The sequence below is a fragment of the Coregonus clupeaformis genome, chromosome 26, assembly GCF_020615455.1.
Source record: "Coregonus clupeaformis isolate EN_2021a chromosome 26, ASM2061545v1, whole genome shotgun sequence".
Classification (NCBI taxonomy): Eukaryota; Metazoa; Chordata; class Actinopteri; order Salmoniformes; family Salmonidae; genus Coregonus; species Coregonus clupeaformis.
Window position 1 is genome coordinate 31968177 of NC_059217.1, and position 20529 is coordinate 31988705.

General features: G+C 47.2%; 1 protein-coding gene across 12 annotated transcripts in view; it reads right to left on the bottom strand.

The window, feature by feature from the left end:
- The window catches only part of LOC121540186 (disabled homolog 1), an 84143-nt gene that overhangs the window by 62547 nt on the left and 1067 nt on the right, over positions 1–20529 (bottom strand). For 9 of the 12 annotated variants that reach the window (XM_041848869.2, XM_041848866.2, XM_041848868.2 and 6 more), the window contains exon 1: positions 18025–18335. The exons of 1 other annotated variant lie outside the window; for it this stretch is intronic. The gene's annotated coding sequence lies outside the window, so the exon portion shown is untranslated. Of the gene's footprint in view, positions 1–18024; positions 18337–20529 lie in introns of those variants that run through there. 2 more of the 12 variants (XM_041848862.2, XM_041848856.2) reach the window with 1 other exon arrangement.

Genomic DNA, 20529 nt, shown 5'->3' on the forward strand with positions numbered 1-20529 from the left:
GGGAATGTGATGAAAGAAATAAAAGCTAAAATAAATCATTCTCTCTACTATTATTCTGACATTTCACATTCTTAAAATAAAGTGGTGATCCTAACTGACCTAAGACAGGGAATTTGTACTAGGATTAAATTTCAGGAATTGTGAAAAACAGAGTTTAAATGTATTTGGCTTAGGTGTATGTAAACTTCCGACTTCAACTGTACATATTCTATCCATATACTGTCTATATTGTCTATACACTACCGTTCAAAAGGTTGGGGTCACTTAGAAATGTCCTTGTTTTCGAAAGAAAAGCAATTTTTCTGTCCATTAAAATAACCTAAAATTGATCAGAAATACAGTGTAGACATTGTTAATGTTGTAAATGGCTATTGTAGCTGGAAACGGCTGATTTTAATGGAATATCTACATAGGCATACAGAGGCCCATTATCAGCAACCATCAGTCCTGTGTTCCAATGGCACGTTGTGTTTGCTAATCCAAGTTTATCATTTTAAAAAGCTAATTGATCATTAGAAAACCCTTTTGCAATTATGTTAGCACAGCTGAAAACTGTTGTGCTGATTAAAGAAGCAATAAAACTGGCCTTCTTGAGACTAGTTGAGTATCTGGAGCATCAGCAATTGTGGGTACAATTACAGGCTCAAAATGGCCAGAAACAAAGAACTTTCTTCTGAAACTCATCAGTCTATTCTTGTTCTGAGAAATGAAGGCTTTTCTATGCAAGAAATTGCCAAGAAACTGAAGATCTCATACTACGCTGTGTACTACTCCCTTCACAGAACAGGGCAAACTGGCTCTAACCAGAATAGAAAGAGGAGTGGGAGGCCCCAGTGCACAACTGAGCAAGAGGACAAATACATTAGAGTGTCTAGTTTGAGAAACAGGCGCCTCACAGGTCCTCAACTGGCAGCTACATTAAATAGTACCCGCAAAACACCAGTCTCAACGTCAACAGTGAAGAGGCGACTCCGGGATGCTGACCTTCTAGGCAGAGTTGCAAAGAAAAAGCCATATCTCAGACTTCCCATCTTAATCTATTCTTTTTATTGGCCACATTTATTCTACAATGTAGAAAATAGTAAAAATATAGACAACCCTTGAATGAGTAGGTGTGTCCAAACTTTTGAATGGTACTGTATATATATATATATTTATACTTCCGACTCAGACATTGCGCATCCTAATATTTCTATATTTCTTAATTCCATTATTTTAGATTTGTGTGTAATGTTAAATATTACTGCACTGTTGGAGCTAGGAACACAAGCATTTCGCTACACCCACAATAACATCTGCTAAATATGTGTATGCGACCAATACAATTTGATTTGATTTGATTTGCTTGCTATCCTACGCATTCCATCCTGTCGCTACAGATTCTTCGCTTTACGAGCAGAATATGTCCATGAGAGGTTAAGAGCAGTCCATAAACTGCCTACGAGGTAAGGAAGCAAATATCTAAATAAATTATTTCGCTGAACAATCCCATTACATTTAAAGAGTCACTACCGTTAAAGGCTCAGTAAAGGTGCTGCCAAACAAAGCCATGTGTGAAAGTAGTATGCGGTTAAAATACTGAAGCACTGGATGCATTTAAAGGTTATACATGTAACATTTCTACCTGCAAATCATACAAGAAAAATGTCTACCTCAATCACATATCAGTCGTAATGAAGGAATAAATATCCACTAGAGAAAAACTGTCCAGTCCGGTGTAGGCTACATCTTCCTGTTTTATGATTAGTTCGCGTCTGCTAGGTTGACAACATTAGCAAAAAATTCTCACAACAGTAAGTTTCACAACAGTTTTTGTGAATAAAATGTTCTATATATTTCCTTTTAACATCCTTTGTTGTGTGCTTATTTTACCATTGATATGTCCTAGGCTATTTTGAGACCTTAAAATGGCAATCAGCAGTTGAAACAATAACCAAGTTTTCCTCCCCACCCCTATTTCAGTAAAAAGCTGAGGGATAGGGATGGAGAAATGTAACCACTCTCAAAATCATAGACAGAGCTATGGATTCAATGACTGACCATCCATGATATCAAAATTATAGTTTTAAGGCTAAATAGTGTTTGTTTACATGTACTTTGTTTACAAACATTGGAGTGAAACAAGCTTATATTTTGGGTTCTGATGGGGTACGACAGTTGAACTAAGCTCATGAGGCATTTATAAGTTATATTCTTCAAGAATCAATTGGTACATTTAATTCATTCAGAAGTCCAAAAATGTATGAAGCAACTGCAGATTGCCCTTTTAAGGAGCATCAGGTACTGCTGGAATGTCTACCAATGGAATGTCCATATCTGTGTGAGAAATTACACTGGTTACTCAAAATATTTATAAAGTATAAATAGCCCACACTTTAGATGAAGCCACACAAAAATACTTAACTAATGATTAGTAAATGGTTTATAAGGACCTATATTAAACATCTTATGAATGGAGTAATGATGAATAAATGATAAATAAACTTTTTACTAATCCATTATAAATGCTTTATTATGTGGAGTTATTATAAAGTGCTACCGAGAGCAGTCACAAAAGACCGTTTGGAGAGAGAGAGAGAGAGAGAGAGAGAGAGAGAGAGAGAGAGAGAGAGAGAGAGAGAGAGAGAGAGAGAGAGAGAGAGAGAGAGAGAGAGAGAGAGAGAGAGGAGAGAGCGAGAGAGCGAGAGAGAGAGAGAGAGAGAGAAAGAAAGAGAGAGAGAACCCTCTAAGGATATGTCCATTCCTTTGGCCCAGCCAGCAAGCTCTCCCTTTCTTTCTTTAATAATTCCTTCACCCACAACCCCCCATTCTGTCTTGCAGCCAGCAGAAGATATCCTCTGGGACGTGTAACAAAACCAGCCTCTCCAGTCCCCCCTTCCCCCTCCCCTCAGACGAATTCATTATCTTTTGTGTTCCTGAATAAAGAGAAAACGCCAAAACAACAGCCACCTCTCTCCTCTCTACACAGCAGGACTGAATAAAAACAGGAATTAAAATGTAATTTATAACCCTTTGTTTTACACTTCCCTCCAACACATTTTAATGTCATACAGAGTATCTAATACCTCTGGGGTCTACCAGGGCACAGCGCAGGATCTGTGTGTGCGTGTGTGTGTGTGTGTGTGTGTGTGTGTGTGTGTGTGTGAGCGCGTGTGAGCGCGTGTTTGTGCGCGCACGTGTCTGTGTGTGTATGTGTGTGTTTGAGTATGTGTGTGTGTGTGTGTGTGGTACTGTCGTGGGCAGGGGAGGGGGTACTTAGGGGAAAATGAGGATGTAGGAAAACGAGAGTTCATTAAAGTGTTAATGTGCTGTGACTCCTGTACACTATAGGTCTCAGAGAGAGGGAGGAGGAGAAGGAAGAGAGGGGGAGGAAGAGAGGAAGAGAGGGAGAGGAGGAGGATAAAGAAGGGGTGTAACGATCCCGGCAGGCTGAGTCGGGTCCTGTCTGGTGACTAGTTTTTCCTGTTCGTGATCTCCAGTTTCCCGAGGGTTCGGGAACGCTCCGGGGAGCTCTCTTGTTTTCCGCACCTGCATCCCATCAGCAATCTGCACACCTGGTCCTGATCATCACCCTTCTTAGGCTCTGGCCAAACATCCAGTTCCTGCCGGATCGTTAGCCATGAACAGTATGTTTGTCAGCGTATCAGCCTTGAGTTCTAGCGTTAGTTTTTGTTGTTTTTGCACCTTGTTGAATTGCTGTGTACTCACCTCCCGTTTTTGTTCTGTCTGCCCAGTCTCTCACCCGGAACCTTCACCCAACCTCTGCCTGATGGTCGGCGGCTGCCGAGCCATGTCTGGACCTACCCCTGCACCCTCAACAACCCATCCACGCCACCCGCTCTGTCCCTGGATTATTCAGCCTCACTTCGGGAGTCAATTAATAAACACTCACCTTTTCCTCTAAGTACCTTGTCCTGGTCTGCTTCTGGGTTCTGGCGTAGTATACCGTGACAGAACGATCCGGCCAGTAATGAACCCAGCGGACCTGGACTCTGTTCGCCATGCCATTACCCATCAGGAGAAGATGTTGGGCCATCATAGCACGGTACTACAGGAGATCGGCGTTGTCAGTTCGGAACCTTTCTACCGGTCTGACGGAGGTCCAGAACCAACGCAAGTTTCCGGTGGAGGATCCACTACCCGGTTTCCCCCATCTCGCCTGCCGCTTCGGGAGCTGTGTCCTTCCGTGAGCCCGAGGTTCCGACGCCGGATAGATATGAGGGGAGCTGGGGAAGATGCCGTTCCTTCCTTATGCAGTGTGGATTAGTGTTCGATCTACAGCCCTACTCTTATGCCACAGACAAGGCTAGGATAGCCTTTGTGATTGCGTTGCTGCGTGGTCGGCGCTGGAGTGGGCTTCAGCCGTTTGGGAACGACAAGACCCCTGCATGGCTTCATACCAGGGGTTCACGGCCGAGATGAGGAAGCTCTTCGACCATTCCGTCCGAGGAGGGACGCAGCTAGGCGCCTGTTTTCGCTTCACCAAGGAACTCGCAGCGTGGCCGACTTCGTGATCGAGTTCAAGACGTTGGCTGTGGAGAGTGGGTGGAACGAGGAGTCTCTGCAAGCGGCCTTTTACCAGGGTCTGTCGGAGCAGCTCAAGGATGAGTTGATCTCCTATCCGAGCCTAGTGACCTGGACAGCTTGGTAGCCTTGTCTATTCGGGTGGATAATCGGAGTCCGAGAGCGAAGGAGGGAGAAGCAATGGGGTCCGTCCCAATCGATCAGCTTCTCAGTTCCCAGTCGGGTCGGGTGGTGGACCAGAACACGTCGATCATTCTCCTCCACAATGGATTAGTGGAGAGGTCCTCTCTCCCGATTCTGAACCCATGCAAGTGGGGCGGCACGGGTTAACCAAGGAGGAGCGTCAACATAGACGTCAGACCAACTGCTGCCTCTACTGTGGTAGCTCGGGACATTACATCTCCACCTGTTCCCGGCGGTCGTCAAACTGCCCGGCTCGCTAAAGTTGGGAGGACTTTTAGCGAGCCAGTTTCAACCTCTCAGTACCTCTGTCAGACCCCGTTTCCCGGCTACCCTTGTGAACAGGAATCAGAGCTTAGCGCTTAACGCTTTTATCGATTCAGGTGCCGATGGAAGCTTTCTTGATGCCGAGTTGGTGGAACAGCTGGGGCTTTCCAAGGAGCAATTGCGGGAAGCCATTGAAGCGACCACTCTGAACGGCAGTAGTCTGGCACGTATCACGATGAGGACTGAACCGGGTTAAGATGCGGTTGTCGGGGAATCATTCTGAGATGATTTCATTCTTCATTCTGCCGTCTTCCCATGTTCCTCTGGTCCTTGGATACCCCTGGCTGAAGGAACACAATCCCACGTTCGATTGGGTGACGGGCAAGGTAACGAGTTGGAGCCTTGATTGTCATGCTAACTGTCTCAAGACTGCCTGCCCCCATTCGGTTCCCAGTCAGGTGATTGAGGCTAAACCCCCAGATTTGTCCCTGGTTCCCGAGACATATCACGATTTGGGGAAGTTTTCAGTAAGCAGAAGGCTCTGTCACTCCCTCCCCACCGACCATATGATTGTGCCATCAACCTGGTCCCTGGAGCTGTCTACCCCAAGGGAAGGTTATACAGTATCTCCCGACCTGAACGTGAGGCGTTGGAGACCTACATCAAGGAGTCCCTAGCTGCTGGTCTCGTTCGCCCCCTCGTCATCACCCCTGGGGGGCAGGATTCTTCTTTGTGGGTAAGAAGGATGGCTCTCTTCGACCGTGTATTGATTATCGGGGGTTGAATGACATCACGATCAAGAACAAGTATCCCCTGCCCTTGATGAGTTCTGCCTTCGACTCCTTACAGGGTGCTACGGTGTTCACCAAGCTAGACCTACGCAATGCGTATCACCTGGTCCGGATCAGAGAGGGGGACGAGTGGTTGACGGGTTTCAATACACCGATGGGTCACTTCGAGTATCAGGTGATGCCGTTTGGACTGACCAATGCTCCAGCGGGGATTCCAGAGTATGGTGAGACGACGTCCTGAGAGATATGATCGGTCTCTTTGTGTTTGTTTACCTGGATGACATTCTGATCTTCTCGAAGGAACCTTCCGACCACGTCCAGCATGTCCGGCAGGTTCTGCAGCGATTGTTGGAGAATCGCCTGTTCGTGAAGGCCGAGAAGTGCGAGTTTCACGCCCACACGACATCCTTTCTCGGGTACATCATCTCCAGGGAGAGATTAGGATGGACCAGGAGAAGGTTAGAGCGGTTCTGGAATGGGTCCAGCCCGGTACGAGATTGCAGCTCCAGAGATTTTTTGGGGGTTTGCGAATTTCTACCGCAGATTCATCCGGGATTACAGCCGTGTGGCCGCTCCGTTAACTGCCTTGACTTCCAGTATCAGGACCTTCAAGTGGAATCCGGAGGCGGATCGAGCGTTTCTGGATTTGAAGAGGCGATTCACCAACGCACCGATTCTCTCTCCAACCGGACACGGCCCGTCAGTTCGTCGTTGAAGTGGACGCGTCTGATGTGGGAGTTGGCGCCATCCTGTCGCAGCGATGCTCCACGGACAGTAAACTCCATCCCTGCGCCTACTACTCCGCGCCTTGTCGCCTGCGGAGAGGAATTACGATGTGGGTAACCGGGAGCTTCTCGCGGTGAAACTTGCCTTGGAGGAGTGGCGCCACTGGTTGGAGGGCGGAGCAACCGTTTATTGTCTGGACTGACCACAAGAATCTTGCTTACGTGCAATCGGCTAAACGTCTCAACTCCCGTCCAGGCCAGGTGGCGTTGTTTTTCGGACGATTCAAGTTTGCCCTGACGTTCCGACCTGGATCTAAGAACGGCAAGGCGGACGCCTTGTCCCGGATGTTCTCCAAGACGGAGGAGAGTGGGTCCAAGACCGAGACAATCCTCCCCCGGAACTGCGTCGTGGGAGCAGTTATGTGGAAGATTGAGGAGGAGGTGCTGGCGGCCCTTCGGACTCAGCCCGGTCCCGGTAACGGTCCACCCGGTCGGTTGTTTGTGCCTGAGTCGGTTCGTCCTGCTGTCCTCAAATGGTCCCACGCCAGCAAGATGGCTTGTCACCCTGGCGTGGCTCGGACAATGGCGTTTCTTCGCGAGGCGTTTTTGGTGGCCTGCCATGGCCGAGGATACTCGGGGGTTTTGTTGCTGCCTGTCCAGTGTGTGCGCAGAATAAGAGTACCAATCGGCCCAGCTCTGGACTACTTCACCCCCTTCCTATTCCCCGGCGACCATGGTCGCATCTGGCCCTGGACTTCGTCACTGGGTTGCCCGCTTCTGAGGGGAACACGGTCGTTCTGACGATCGTGGACAGATTCAGCAAGTTCGCCCACTTTGTGCCTATTGCCAAGCTTCCCTCTGCCTCGGAGACGTCCGAGATCCTGGTTAGGGGAGGTTTTCAGGGTCCACGGGTTGCCCAGTGATATCGTTTCCGACCGTGGCCTCAGTTTACCTCTGCTGTCTGGAAGTCCTTCTGTTTGGCCATTGGAGCTACAGTCAGTCTCACATCTGGTTTTCACCCCAATCCAATGGTCAGGCGGAGAGAGCCAACCAGAAGATGGAATCCACGCTACGCTGTCTGGTCTCTTCCAACCCCCACCTCCTGGGTCTCTCAGTTGCCTTGGGTTGAGTATGCCCACAATACTCTCCCTACATCTGCCACTGGGATGTCTCCCTTCCAGTGCCTGTATGGCTACCAACCTCCCTTGTTCCCTTCTCCAGGAGAAGGAGCTCTCAGTGCCTTCTGTTCAGGCCCATATTCGTCGTTGCCACCGGACCTGGCATCGGGCCAGAAAGGCACTCCTTAGAGTTTCGGACCGGTATCAGCTCCAGGCGAATCGTCGCCGGATCCCCGCCCCACCTACACCATCGGAGATAGGGTCTGGTTGGCCACACGGGATCTTCCTTTACGGACTGAGTCTAGGAAGTTGTTACCGAAGTTCATTGGTCCGTTTGTGGTGGAGAAGGTGATCAATCCAGTGGCAGTTCGACTCAAACTACCGAGACGCTCAGAGTCCATCCCACCTTTCATGTCTCCTGCCTCAAGCCTGTCTTCCTCAGTCCTCTGTTGCCTCCTCCGCCTCCTCCTCCTCCTCCTCGGATGATCGGAGGTGGTCCTGCCTACACGGTGCGTCGCATCATGGATTCCAGACGGCGGGGCCGGGGTTTCCAGTATCTCGTGGACTGGGAGGGGTATGGTCCTGAAGAGAGAGTTGGATTCCGCGGCGACAGGTCCTAGATGCTGACCTCATCAGTGATTTCTACCGCCTCCATCCTGGCGCTCCGGGAGGTCCGCCCGGTGGCGTTACGTCGGAGGGGGTACTGTAACGATCCCGGCAGGCTGAGTCGGGTCCTGTCTGGTGACTAGTTTTTCCTGTTCGTGATCTCCAGTTTCCCGAGGGGTTCGGGAACGCTCCGGGAGCTCTCTTGTTTTCCGCACCTGCATCCCATCAGCAATCTGCACACCTGGTCCTGATCATCACCCTTCTTAGGCTCTGGCCAAACATCCAGTTCCTGCCGGATCGTTAGCCATGAACAGTATGTTTGTCAGCGTATCAGCCTTGAGTTCTAGCGTTAGTTTTTGTTGTTTTGCACCTTGTTGAATTGCTGTGTACTCACCTCCGTTTTGTTCTGTCTGCAGTCTCTCACCCGGAACCTTCACCCAACCTCTGCCTGATGGTCGGCGGCTGCCGAGCCATGTCTGGACCTACCCCTGCACCCTCAACAACCCATCCACGCCACCCGCTCTGTCCCTGGATTATTCAGCCTCACTCGGGAGTCAATTAATAAACACTCACCTTTTCCTCTAAGTACCTTGTCCTGGTCTGCTTCTGGGTTCTGGCGTAGTATACCGTGACAAGGGGAGGAAGAAGACGATGGGGAGGTGGTGGGAAAAGGAGGGAAAAGACAGGGACAGTGTCTCTCCCTCTGTAAAGTGGGGTGTAGTAGGCTAAATGTAAAATGGCAGCTGGTGTGACTGAGGGAGAGAATCTCCACTTCAAACAAGAGCCTCCCTGAAGCATCGCTACGGGCAGAGAGAGAAAGAGACAGAGAGAGAGAGCAGAGAGAAAGAGAGAGAGGGGGGGAGATAGAGAGTGGGTGAGAGAGAGAGGATAGAGAAAAAGAGAGATTGTTGGTGTGTGGTGTGAATAAAAGGTGAACCTTACAGAGAAGGCATTCATGCTTGAACTACTACTATTTCCTTTCTCTTTTTCCCTTGCTCTCTCTCTCCCTACATTTTAGTAATTAGAATATTACATCTATCTCTACCCGTTCTCTCTTTTTCAATTCAAATGACAAGTTACATTGCATCAGACAGCAGGGTACATTAACAATTTAATTTGAATTGCAGTTTCTTTGATTCAATTTGGCATCCTGTCCCTGTTCAACTTAGCTCAACTCACCCTGCCTCAGTCAGACGAGAGGAGAGAACGGGTGTTTGGCAACCTCTACTCAGAGTGAGGAGGGGGTGGGTAAAGTGAGAGAGAGGGGAGAGAGGGGAGGGGTAGAGAGAGACAAGAGGGAAAGAGGAGAGAGAGGGACGGGAGTGTACAGTCATCCCATTTCCAAACACTCACAAATACAATATGACCCCCCCTAACAACACATACATTCTAAGTGATTTCAATGGGTCTTTCTCCATTCTGATTGTTTCATACTGTTAAATTCTACTTCAACCAAATATAATTACCTGCATTTCCATCAATTTCTGCATTTCCTGCACTCATTTGAGATCAATTCCACACTGACACGTAGGGCTGCACGATATGGCAAAGAAACGAGGCCTTATTTTTAACCAAATGTTGCAATTGCGATTTGACTTGCGATTTAGATCAGAACACTTGGGTGAACTGTTGGAATCTTGGAAATAGAATGTTTATTCTAATCCTATAGTTAATTATAAATAATAGTGAGCACAGTGGTGTTTGACATGACAGCGAATGAAAATGCAAGGGAGGAGTTATTGTGACAGGGTAGGAACCAAAGTGATAGTCAGTGTTTCCTAGGGGACCCTATAATCTTTGGCTACATTAAATGTTTCTTCATGTAGCCAACATATTAATGCTTCACCTATTCCTCTTTGATTTAGAAGATGCTGTTGCGCAATCAACATGCTGATTTAGGTCTACACCAGCGCTGGTATCAGTGTCACGATCGTTTAAAGACTGGTCGAACCAAGGCGCAGCGTGATAAGCGTGCATGTTTATTTAAACGAATAAACACACGACAAAACAACAAACAAACGATACGTGAAGTCTTAAGGTACACACAACAAACCTATACGGAACAAGATCTCACAACTAACAAGTGCCAAAAGGCTGCCTAAGTATGGTCCCCAATCAGAGACAACGAGCGACAACTGCCTCTGATTGGGAACCACCCCGGCCAACATAGAAATAGACATACCAGATACTACACCATAGAAACAACACAACACGGAATATACACACCCTGACTCAACAAATAAACGTCCCCTGAGTCAGGGCGTGACAGTACCCCCAAAGGTGCGGACTCAGACCGCGCCACATAAACATAACAGGGTAGGGGCCGGGTGGGCATTCCGCCTCGGAGGCGGATCCGGCTCCGGGCGTGACCACCACTTTCTCTCCACCTCCCTGTTGCGCCCCTGGTTTGGTCTGGACCTCGGCGCGCTGCTTCCCCTCCCATTCCTCCCACGAAGTACCAAGCCCTGTCTGGACCCTGGTGTGGGAGCCCCGAACCTGGAGAGGGGCTGATGTCTGGGTCTGGACTGGAACCGCTGACTGGAGCTGGACCCGACTGGAGGTCTGGAGCGGAGAGCTGACACAACCCGTCCTGGCTGGATGCCTACTTCCACACAATATGTGTGAGGCATTAGCACAGGACGTACGGGGCTGTGCACGCGTACTGGCGATACAGTACGTAGCACCGGCGCAGGATATACGGGACCGAGGAACACACGACAAAACAACAAACAAACGATACGTGAAGTCTTAAGGTACACACAACAAACCTATACGGAACAAGATCCCACAACTAACAGGTGCCAAAAGGCTGCCTAAGTATGGTCCCCAATCAGAGACAACGAGCGACAGCTGCCTCTGATTGGGAACCACCCAACCAACATAGAAATAGACATACCAGATACTACACCATAGAAACAACACAACACGGAATATACACACCCTGACTCAACAAATAAACGTCCCCTGAGTCAGGGCGTGACAATCAGGCTGTATTAGCTAGCTACGTTTGCTCTGACTCAGTACATTTATTAGCTAGCTATCCAGCTAACACGATTTAGCTAAAACCTGCTAAGAAAAGACAAACTAGCTGTTTGCAGATGTAAGAAACACAAACTAATAGTGTAATAACAGAACGCTTGTGGATTTATATTAAGAAGCAAAGTGGAAACAACATTGTTGTCATCAACATTGTTGCATGTGCTGCATTGATCATGCAGACTGAACGCAGGTGTCTCGTGGTCAAGCAACAACAAACGCGCTTCTCGAGTGACGGGGTGGTGCTTGGTCTGTGAGGAAAGCAGCATGGAGAGAGCAGTGAGAGATGACTCAAGTAGCGGTGTAAACAATAAAAATTGAAAAGTTACACACGGTATATCACATTTAACAAACCAAACATTCAAATACCTTTATAGGAGATAAAGTAAAAACCCAAACCGGTCCATCAATACCGGTATATAGTAAATACGGTATACCGCCCAGCCTTAACAGACACTTACCCAAACTTCAGCATAGCAAACAATCTATCATACAATTTGATTCCACACAGACAATCGAACAACAAAGAACATTATTTAGTAAAGTGTCGTTTTAGAAAATCCTGCATTCATTGAAATGATATGTGCATTAAATCTGATAGCCATTATACACACAGACACACCCTGTTAGAGTAATTGCGGCTAAGAGCATGAATTTGAAAATTGCAGGAGGAAGGTGGCTGAGGCTCAGCTCAAGCATGCGACAAGTTAAGAGTCCCTGCACAGTGTGTGTGTGTGTGTGTGTGTGTGTGTGTGTGTGTGTGTGTGTGTGTGTGTGTGTGTGTGTGTGTGTGTGTGTGTGTGTGTGTGTGTGTGTGTGTGTGTGTGTGTGTGTGTGTGTGTGTGTTATAGGGTTAAGGAAGTCCAGTGATATTGTCCAGTGGTGTCTTGGAGGGTTTGAGGGATGGAGGTAGATGGAGAGAAAGGGATGGAGAGGCTGGGAGAGAGAGGGATGGAGATGAAGGGATGGAGAGAGAAGGATGGAGAGAGATGGAGAGGAAGGTATGGAGAGGGATAGAGAGGCTGGGAGAGAGAGGGATGGAGAGAGAGAGGGATGAAGAGGCAGGGATGGAGAGAGAAGAATGAAGAGGGAGAGGATGTGTGCTGCTGTTGCGGGTCCAGACAGTAATCCTGTGCAACAGACAGATTGTGAGTGTTTAATCTGATTATGGATTAGAATTTAGTGAGATTAGCAGACTCTGGATATCCTGCTCTACTCCCTGTTCTCTCTCTCTCCCTTTCTCTCTCTCTGTCTCTCTCCCACCCTCTCTCCCCTGCCACGACTACACTGTCTCTTTGGTTTTGTCTAACGTTAGCCCAGGGGTGGCCAACCCTCCTCCTGGAGAGTGGGCAGGCTTTTGCTCTAGCCCTGCTCCAGCACACCTGATTTGACTAATCAATGTCCTGATGAACAGCTCAATAGCTGAATCAGATGTGTTAGTTCAGGGCTGAAGCAATAACCTGCACATCCCTTACCTCTCCATGAAGAGGGTTGGCCAACCCTGCACTATACTCACCTGTCTATAGCTAGATGAGGTGAAAGCTAGATAACGTGAAAAACCGACAAGGTGAAAAAAACCTAATTTGCTCCAGGGGCACTGTACTACTATAGCTGACCCTGTAAAACAGGGTTCCCCAACTAGCGGCCCGCGGGCCAAATTGGTTTTATTTGGCCCCCAAGTTTTTTATTTAATTTTTACCAGAAAGTGATTTTAATATTGGAAATCTGTTCCCAAGTATTCCCACTCATAATAGAGACAAGTGATCGTATACAAATGTAAGCACGTTTTTAAATTATTATGTTTTAGTCAAATATTATATCTGTTTGGGCTTCTTGCGGTCAATTTGACCTCTACAAATTATTTTTAATTATGTTCTGGCCCCCAACTATACGCTCAAGAAAGAATCGGCCCGCGGCTGAATCTAGTTGATGATCCCTGCTGTAAAACAACACATTCACAGTTACAGTATGTGACAATAAAACATGTTTTTATTATTATTTTTGTATCACTGATACCAGTCCCCTAAAACACACACAAACTCAAACAAACACACTAAAACACGAACACTAAAACACACACACTAAAACACGAACACTAAAACACACACACTAAAACACGAACACTAAAACACGAACACTAAAACACACACTAAAACACACACACTAAAACACGAACACTAAAACACGAACACTAAAACACACACACTAAAACACGAACACTAAAACACGAACACTAAAACACACACACTAAAACACACACACTAAAACACGAACACTAAAACACGAACACTAAAATACACACACTAAAACACGAACACTAAAACACACACACTAAAACACACACACTAAAACACACACACTAAAACAAACACAATAAAACACGAACACTAAAACACGAACACTAAAACACACACTAAAACACACACACTAAAACACGAACACTAAAACACGAACACTAAAACACACACACTAAAACACGAACACTAAAACACGAACACTAAAACACACACACTAAAACACACACACTAAAACACGAACACTAAAACACGAACACTAAAACACACACACTAAAACACGAACACTAAAACACACACACTAAAACACACACACTAAAACACACACACTAAAACAAACACAATAAAACACGAACACTAAAACACGAACACTAAAACACACACACTAAAACACAAACACTAAAACACGAACACTAAAACACACACACTAAAACACACACACTAAAACACAAACACTAAAACACACACACTAAAACACGAACACTAAAACACGAACACTAAAACACACACTCTAAAACACGAACACTAAAACACACGAACACTAAAACACACACACTAAAACTCAAACACTAAAACATGAACACTAAAACACGAACACTAAAACACACACTAAAACACAAACACTAAAACATGAAAACTAGAACACAAACACTAAAACACAGACACTAAAACACAAACACTAAAACAAAAACACTAAAACACACACACTAAAACACACACAAGCCAGGATCAATGGGAAGGACATCCAGCCAAGAACCAGTCAATTCCCTTCCTCTTCCATCACCTCCTCCCTTCCTCCTCCATCATCTCCTCCCTTCCTCCTCCATCACCTCCTCCCTTCCTCCTGCATCCTCTCCTCCCTTCCTCCTCCATCACCTCCTCCCTTCCTCCTCCATCACCTCCTCCATTCCTCCTCATCACCTCCTCCCTTCCTCCTCCATCACCTCCTCCCTTCCTCCTCCACCTCCATCACCTACTCCCTTCCTCCTCCATCACCTCCTCCCTTCCTCCTCCATCACCTCCTCCATCACCTCCTCCCTTCCTCCTCCATCACCTCCTCCCTTCCTCCTCCATCACCTCCTCCCTTCCTCCTCATCACCTCCTCTCTTCCTCCTCCATCACCTCCTCCCTTCCTCCTCCATCACCTCCTCCCTTCCTCCTCCATCACCTCCTCCCTTCCTCCTCCACCACCTCCTCTCTTCCTCCTCCACCACCTCCTCTCTTCCTCCTCCATCACCTCCTCCCTTCCTCCTCCATCACCTCCTCCTTCCTCCTCCATCACCTCCTCCCTTCCTCCTCCACCACCTCCTCTCTTCCTCCTCCATCACCTCCTCCCTTCCTCCTCCATCACCTCCTCCCTTCCTCCTCCATCACCTCCTCCCTTCCTCCTCCTCACCTCCTCCCCTTCCTCCTCCATCACCTCCTCCCTTCCTCCTCCATCACCTCCTCCCTTCCTCCTCCATCACCTCCTCCCTTCCTCCTCCATCACCTCCTCCCTTCCTCCTCCATCACCTCCTCCCTTCCTCCTCCATCACCTCCTCCCTTCCTCCTCCATCACCTCCTCCACCACCTCCTCTCTTCCTCCTCCATCACCTCCTCCATCACCTCCTCCCTTCCTCCCTCCCTCTATTGCCTGCCTATCTCTTTTCTTTCATCTCCTTGCTACCTTCCTTCCCATTCCTTACTTTCTCTCATTCTCCTACACTAGACACTAGAACACTGATACAGTTTCTCTCCATTGAAGTCAATCAATGATTGAGGTAAAAGCATAAAGCAGAGTTCTGTGTGTGTTCTTTTTAGAACTCAGCTCTATGGGAGAACTGTACAGACCTCAGCCCTATGGGAGAACTGTACAGACCTCAGCTCTATGGGAGAACTGTACAGACCTCAGCTCTATGGGAGAACTGTACAGACCTCAGCCCTATGGGAGAACTGTACAGACCTCAGCCCTATGGGAGAACTGTACAGACCTCAGCCCTATGGGAGAACTGTACAGACCTCAGCTCTATGGGAGAACTGTACAGACCTCAGCTCTATGGGAGAACTGTACAGACCTCAGCTCTATGGGAGAACTGTACAGACCTCAGCTCTATGGGAGAACTGTACAGACCTCAGCTCCATGGGAGAACTGTACAGACCTCAGCTATATGGGAGAACTGTACAGACCTCAGCTCTTTGGGAGAACTGTACAGACCTCAGCTCTATGGGAGAACTGTACAGACCTCAGCTCTATGGGAGAACTGTACAGACCTCAGCTCTATGGGAGAACTGTACAGACAGAATGTCCTTTATAGACAAACAACAAGTCCCCTGAAGGCCTCACACTGCTTCTGAATACATTACAATGAATCACAAGTGGAGAAAGACTCAGAGAGGGGGGAGGGGGGGTGGAGCGAAAGAAAGAGAGAGAGAGAGAGAGAGAGAGAGAGAGAGAGAGAGAGAGAGAGAGAGAGAGAGAGAAAAAAGAAAGAAAGAAAGAAAGAAAGAAAGAAAGAAAGAAAGAAAGAAAGAAAGAAAGAAAGAAAGAAAGAAAGAAAGAAAGAAAGAAAGAAAGAAAGAAGAGAAAAAGTGAGAGCGAGCCAAATTCGTTTTTCCTTTGAGGCTTTCTACCACAATGCTCTCTGGGTTTCTATGGTGACCTGAAGCTGCCTGCTGGGCCAATGAAGGCTGTAGTAACAGGCCTCACATGCACAAGCACACACACAGACACACAAAGAGGAGAGAGCCGGACCATTAGTTGGAGGGTCTCTGGTTCAAATCCCAGTCTGGCCGATCCAAGTAGGATCTGAGAGGAGACAAGTGGAAGGACTGAAACATCTGCAGACACGCACACATACAAACACACACACACAGACAAACAACACTTCACTAATAGCTAGCTAGTGCTGAATCCTCCACAATGGAACGCTGGAAAAAAATGAAAATGTGACAAGTGTAAAACCTGAAAGAATGTTTTCCCACAATGAAACCAGGGTCTATATTCCCCACTTAGGGTCCATTCCTTAGACCTGCCAACAGGGTAAAGACAGCCACAGACCCGCTGTAATTGTTCCCCGATTACACACCCTCTATACACACTCACCAGTCACCACATTCCCCAAATAAGGAGTTGCGACATGGACACAACGTGCAGTCCTGCACTGCACACCTCTCATTCTCCCAAACATACAAGCATGCATGCACACACACACACACAGACAGACACACACAAACAAGCACACACACACACACACACAGTGGACTGAACAGGAATAGATGCATGGGTGAAGAGTAAGTGGCCAGATTCTGTGAAGCGCTAGAGCAAGACTGAGGAATAGCTATAGCTCTAGTGTGTGTGTGTGTGTGTATGTGTGTGTGTGGAGCCGCTCTGTGATTAATGCGGCTTTCAGCTGCAGCGGAGCCACGCACAGACCGCCTGGGGTGCCCTTTCACAGGCTCTCCCTCTCTTTCCCTCCAAGCCTCCCCTCTCTCTCCATCTCCCTCTCTGTCCCTCTCCCTCCTCCCCTATCTTTCTCTCTCCCTAGCCTCCCCTCTCTCTCTCCATCTCCATCTCTCTCCATCCAACCCTCTCTCCCTCTCTCTCCCCTGACAGAGTAGTATTCATTACATTTCTCCTCCAGTAGCTGATCAATATCAGAACAGCCTCAGTTACACTTCAACTCATTCTTCTCATGACAGAATCCAGCACAGAGGTTGTTCAATAGCCAGAGATACAGAGAGAAGGGGGGGGGGAGAAGGAGAGGGGGTTCCTACCCACTGGGCACAGATGTCAATTCAACTTCTATTCTACATTGGTTCAACATAATTTCATTGAAATGACGTGGGAAAAAAGTTCATTCTACCAGTGTGTGCCTAGTGGGTAACGTGGAGCAGGAGAACACCGGGTAGAACACAAGCACTTAGTACCCGACCGCCTAGCGCTGACTGTCTTAATATGGAACTCTAGACGATTTGGCTCTATCTGATAATATAGTGGGGTAAAAAATCGTCATCTTTTAAGAAAAACAAGGGGTATGCGCACACACGTGCACACATACACTCGGACGCACACACTCACGTATGCACGCACACACGCTCACAGAAAGATGTCGATGCAGCAAACCCCTACTGCTCTCTCCCTCTCCCTTTCTGTCACACGCACACGCACATCGAGAAAGTCATTGCTACACACTGCAAAAGCTTATAGCCTACTTGTATTCTTTCTTTTTCCACCCATTAAACGCCGATGCACCAGCAGTGTATTGGAGATGTGCCCTGGTGTGATTGTTAAAAAACATGATTCTACAGGCTGTCTGTCCGGTAAACATCCGATCCACAAACACCTTTCATGTACCATCGTGACTAGCCATAACTCAATTTACTGCCTGAATCTGAAATCAGAACAGTTATGGCTAGTCGTAACATTCTGCAGAGATAGGCCTACTTCTACTGCGTAAAACTAAAGCGTTCATGTCGACCAAATGCCTTTTCTTCACTGGTTTACCTTCTAACTGCCGGTCCGAGATTGAGTAGGCAGGCTACAGTTAGTCCCCATTCTGCTGCGAGATTACGATCCAACAACCATCCCCGTTATTCCCAGTTATTGACAACATCCACAAACAAGGTTTCAGAAACTGCGGTAATCCAGTTTCCTATACCAGGCAGAGTGACTGACTCCGGGGCTACATCCTTCCACTTCTCCGGTGAAAAAAATCTGTGTCAGGATTTCAGCGCGTATTTCCCGTTCTTCTCGCCCACCTTCTTTCACTCCTTCTTTCTCTCTCCCCTTTCCTCCGTTCGGCTGCTGCTGAAGTTGCCTAGTTACCTCTCTCTGTAGAGTGGCTCAGACCGCCGGACTGACAGCCAATCAGAAAGCAGGGTGCGTGTTAACCCCTTTTCTTCTGGGCTGTCCTGGTTTCGAGGTATCAGTAGAAGGGGGTAATAATTTCAAAAAGGGGGGGTAATAAATAATTTCAAATATAAAAAAAACTAGTTGCGCAACAAAATATGAAAGGAAATGGAGAGAGCGAGAGAGAGAGAGACTATGAGGAGGAAGGTTGAATGGAGGAGGGTTTAAAAACAGACATTAATGTCAAAACAACACTAGAACTAATCATCTGAATTTCTCTGCATTTAGTTAAGTGGGATGTATTGGGTAACTGTGTGTGTGGGGGGAGGTGTTGATAATCAGAGTTGACTGATGAATAAAGGATGCAATAGAAAAAACAAATGATGCATTAGTAGTATATCCAGGCCAAACTTCACAGAGATGTAGAGCCACAACCCTCACATATACTCCCTCTCTGTATCCCAGTTCTCTCTCTCCTACTACCTCACACAGAATACCTCCCCACACCTTTCCCTGTATGTTTTTCCTCCGTAACTTTACTCTATCTATGCATAGCTCTTCTGCTTTATCTCTCTCCCTCTATCCATATCTCTCTCTCTCCCTCTATCCATATCTCTCTCTCTCCCTCTATCCATATCTCTCTCTCTCCCTCTCTCGGTATCTTTCTCCATTGCCTTCCCTCTCCCTCCCCTTCTCTCCGTCTAAGCTTGACTGAACAGATAACTCTGGGATGCTCAGACACACATGCACACACGCACAAACACACACACACACACACACACACTTCCTGTAAGCATTTCATTGTTGGTCTACACCTGTTGGTTACGAAGCATGTGACGAATAAAATGTGATTTGTTTTGTACAGTAATCTGTGGGATTCTCTAGATAGAAGCTGTCTGTTCCCTGTAGCAACATCCTGGTCAGCTCCCACATTCTGTTTACACAAGCACGCACGCACACACACACACACACACACACACACACACACACACACACACACACACACACACACACACACACACACACACACACACACACACACACACACACACACGCACACGCACACACAGTTACTGACAGGATTATAATTGCTTATCACACGTTCACACACACACACAGATCCCAAAGCCTCAGATCTGACCAATCCAGGGATTTTCAAATGTTTCAATTGAACATGAGTTGGAGGTAAAAATAACCAACAGACAAAACGTCAATACGTCAGTCAGATTACTTTGTGTAACCCAGTCAATCACTATCACTGTGGAACTGGATTTCCAACACATGTCACAATGACACACAAAGACTTACACTGATAAACCTGGTGGCTTTTTGTCCTGTTGTTAGTCTGTCTGTCTGCCTGTCTGTCTGTCTGTCTGCCTGTATGTCTGTCTGTCTGTCTGTCTGTCTGTCTGTCTGTCTGTCTGTCTGTCTGTCTGTCTGTCTGTCTGTGTCTGTATGTGTCTGTCTGTCTGTCAGTCAGACTGATTAATACATACATTAATCAGTCTGGAGGTGACTGGTTAGTGAGGAGATAACAGTTACCATGACGTGTGTGTGTGTGTTTGTATGTGTGTGCGTGTGTGTGTGCGTGACTGAGTGAAGGACAGACAGCGGTGAAGACAGGTCAGGAAACTGGCTGACAAATCATTAAAGAATAAACGTCTCTCTCTCTCTCCAGCCTGACTCTCCTTTCAGCCTGACTGAGTAGGGCTCTCCAGTGACCTCTCTAACAGAGAAATGCCTGGTACTTTGATATAAATGGAATATTATACAATTATCTTCTGGATTAGAGCAGCCCGGGAAGACAACAGGCACCTGTCTCGTCTTCACCTCTTGCCCTATCTGTTTGGACTGTCCATTCATTTACAGACTGATGCAGACTGTGTGACACGGACAAAGAGCGAGCGAGAAAGACAAAGTTCAAACGGTGACAGAGAGAGAGGGGGGTAGGGGGGCTGTTGCTGGTGCTGGTGTGTGTATGTGTGTGTGTGTGTGTGTGTGTGTGTGTGTGTGTGACTGTGTTTGTGAGTGCATTTGTTTCAGATGAAGACAAGCCTCAGTGAAATGTCACACATGTTTTTGCTCTCATCAGAATGAAGCTTTGTGGGTAAATGCCCTCAAGACAACCCATCAGATTTCATTAATACATCACTGACACAC